This window comes from Rhincodon typus, chromosome 4, assembly GCF_021869965.1.
Source record: "Rhincodon typus isolate 14 chromosome 4, sRhiTyp1.1, whole genome shotgun sequence".
Classification (NCBI taxonomy): Eukaryota; Metazoa; Chordata; class Chondrichthyes; order Orectolobiformes; family Rhincodontidae; genus Rhincodon; species Rhincodon typus.
The window spans coordinates 894,512-898,132 of NC_063335.1; the positions used below are offsets into that span (position 1 = coordinate 894,512).

Here is a 3,621-nt window from a genome sequence, read left to right on the forward strand (position 1 = left end):
ATGTTCTATGTTCTATGTTCTACGTTCTATGAAAGCAGTGGACCCAGCATGAATCCCTGTGGCACACCGCTGGTCACAGGCCTCCAGTCTGAAAAGCAACCTTCTATCACAACCCTCTCTTCTGCTTTTGAGTCAGTTCTGTATCCAAATGGCTGATTCTCCCTATGTTACATGTAATCTAGCCCTGCTAACCAGTCTACAATGAGGAACCTTCTCAAATGCCTTACTGAAGTCCATATAGATCATGTCCACTGCTCTGCCCTCATCAATCCTCTTTGTCACTTCAAAAAAACTCAAGTTAGTGAGACACTATTTCCCACGCACAAAACCGTGTTGACGATTCCTAATTAGTCCTTGCCTTTCCAAATATGTGCAAGTTCTGTCCCTCAGGATTCCTTCCAACAGCTTTCCCACCACTGATGTCAGGCCCACCAATCTATAGTTCCCTGGCTTTTCCTTACCACCTTTCTTAAATAGTGGCACCACATTATCCAACTTCCAGTCTTCTGGCACCTCGCCTGTGGCTATCGATGACATGAATATCGCAGCAAGGGGCTCAGCAATCACTTCCGTAGCTTCCTACAGAGTTCTCGGGTACACCTGATCAGGTGCGGATTTATCCAACTTTGCGCATTTTAAGACATCCAGCACCACATTCCCTATCTTCCATATCCTTCTCCACAGTAAACACAGATGCAAAATACTTGCTTAATATCTCACCCATCTTCCTATTGTTCCACACACAGGCAGCCTTCTCTTTCTGTTCTTTTCTTCTAATTCTATCAGCATATCCATCTTTTCTTTCTCCCTTGTATTTATCCAGTTTTCCCTTTAAATATATCCATAATGTTTCACCTTAACCACTCCCATTGTAGAAAATTTGGCATTCTAAACACTTGTTTCTCCGGAATAAAAACCAAAAGAACTGCGGATGCTGTGAATCAGGAATAAAAACAAAGTTGCTGGAAAAGCTCAGCAGGTCTGGCAGCATCTGTGAAGGCAAAAACAGAGTTAACATTAACTCAGTTCTGAGGAAGTGTCACCGGACCTGAAACGTTAACTCTGTTTTTGCCTTCACAGATGCTATCAAACCTGCTGAGCTTTTCCAGCAACTTCATTTTTGCACTTGTTTCTCCTGAATTGCTCATTAAATTTGGTGGTGGCTATCTTACATTTGTGGACCCTAGTTTTCAAATCATTTACCCCAGATTTAAACTTTATAGTGTTTTAAAGTTTATAAGGAAGCTCAGACTGCATTAGGCTTTTAATCGCTCTAAACAATGCCAATGCAAATAAAACAACCTTCAACAAATTCCAGAGAGTACTTCCACACAGATATTGCATGATTTGGACTGTTTCAATGAGTAGATCCATGAGGAACGTTTACTGAGGCTGAATTGAGGAAATATTTTTGTAGTAAAATCTCATGATGAATTTTTGTTCCATGAAATTAATTTTCTTGCAAAGACACATTCACAATGATAAATTGTGATGCATCCTTTTGTTTCTCATGAATCTGAAGGCGAGGACGTAAAAAGTAATTTTGATAGGAGGAATCATATTTCTATGAAATACCAAAGACGAATATGCCCTAGGCATAAAACATCGGATTGGAATTTCACACTTCAGAGCACTAGCTCATTGTCTTAGCTCACATTGGAAGAATGTGAAGTTCAGGTTAGACTGCATTCCTTGAGGAACAAGCTGCAATGGGTGACAGCAGTCTTTCTCCTTAAGCTACGTGCTCCTGTAGTAATATAATTCTTCCTGTAACGTATCATTGTTCATCAGATGGGCCGATGGGGCTAGGAATGGCAGATGGAGTTTCATTTAGATAAATGTGAGGTGCTGCATGTTGGAAAGGCAAATCAGGGCAGGACTTATACACTTATTGGTAAGGTCCTGGGGAGTGTTGCTGAACAAAGAGACCTTGGGAGTACAGGTTCATAGGTCCTTGAAAGTGGAGTCCGAGGTAGATAGGATAGTGAAGGCAGCATTTGGGATGTTTGCCTTTATTGATCAGTGCATTGAGTATACGATTTGGGAGGTCATGTTGCAGCTGTACAGGGCATTGGTTACGCCACTTTTAGAATACTGTGCGCAATTCTGGTCTCCCTGTTATAGGAAGGATGTTGTGAGACTCAAAAGCGTTCAGAAAAGATTTACAAGGATTTTGTCAGGGTTGGAGGATTTGATCTATAGGGAGAGGTTGAATAGGCTGGGCCTATTTTCCCTTGAGTGTCAGAGGCTGAGGGATGATGTTATAGAGGTTTATAAAATCATGAGGGTTAGGGATAGGTAAATAGACAAGATCTTTTCCCCAGGATGGGTGAGTCCAAAACTAGGGGACATCAGTTTAAGGTGAGAGTAGAAAGATTCAAAAGGGATGTAAGAAGCAACCTTTTCACATAGAGGGTGGTGAATGTATGCAATGAGTTGCCAGAAGAAGTGGTGGAGGCTGATACAATTACAACATTTAAAAGGCATCTGGATGGGTACATGAATAGAAAGGGTTGAGAGATATGGGCCAAATTCTGGCAAATGGGACTAGATTAATTTAGGATATCTGGTTGGCATGGGCGAGTTGGATTGAAGGGTCTGCTTCCATGCTGTACAGTTCTATGACTCTAGGTTCACGCAAGAACATAAATGAGTTTACAGACCAGTGTGATGTTATGGTCTGTTTCTGTGTTGGAATATCTGCAATTGTATGCAGGAAATCAGAAATATAGAAAACAAAAAAAAAGTACAGTAAAGTGAAAGAAAAAGCCTCATTAACAATTTACCTCACTACTTCATAGATACTGACTAAACTGCTGTATATGTTCTTCAGTTTGGATTTTTCAAATATTATATTCTGAAGGTGAAGAATATGAGGTCCCACTGGCATGAAATCTAACCTTTTCTCTGGTTGGTATCCATTTTCTCCACTTTCTGCTCCTCTACAGATTTTCCATCAATCTGGACAAACTTGAAAGGTTTGCCAGAAGCTATCATCAGGCCTGTGCCATCCTGCTCTACAGCTGCATAGTGTGGAGCTAGTTTTCCATGTAGAGTTCGGTGCCTTGAAACTTCATACTTGTTGCCCTCTGCAAGTAAAACAAAGAATAAAGGCACATAATACACAAGAAGAAAGAATAACACTCCCTGTTTTTTTACAGGACACAACTGAGAAAATCCATTGTCCACTGAACTTGCAGAAATTTTCTCACCTCCCCTCCTGCATGCAATAATTTAGGAAGGTGTTTCTACAAGCATCTTCTGGACCCTTGCTGAAGGGGCCATTCTTCAATTATGATCCCAGCAGATTCAGGCACTTCAGTCAACTTCAATCTTACCCTCATTTCAACTTCAACTGTGTTCAGAAATTACGTTACTTCAATCAGAAAAGGAACCCTTACTTTGTTTCTTTCCCTATCCCACCCCAGGACACAGAAACCAAGTGTGGCTAATCAATGCCCTGTCTTAGGCCAGCTTTACTGCCACAAACAAGGAACTTCCTACAAAAGCAAAAATATTAAGAATGCTGGAAAACAGAAATAGAAGCAGAAAATGTTGGAGAAGCTCAACAGTTCTGCCAGCATCTGTGGAAAGAAAAACAAAAAAGAGTTAATGTGTCAA

The 3,621-nt window shown here is 40.8% G+C and overlaps 1 long non-coding RNA gene across 1 annotated transcript in view; it reads right to left on the reverse strand.

Moving 5' to 3' along the window:
- The window catches only part of LOC109923574, a 14,394-nt gene extending 11,310 nt beyond the window's left edge, over window positions 1-3,084 (reverse strand). Inside the window, exon 1 of the long non-coding RNA XR_007261984.1 lies at window positions 2,901-3,084. This is a non-coding gene — a long non-coding RNA (uncharacterized LOC109923574). The remainder of the gene's footprint in view (window positions 1-2,900) is intronic.
- Between the last annotated feature and the right edge of the window lie 537 nt (window positions 3,085-3,621).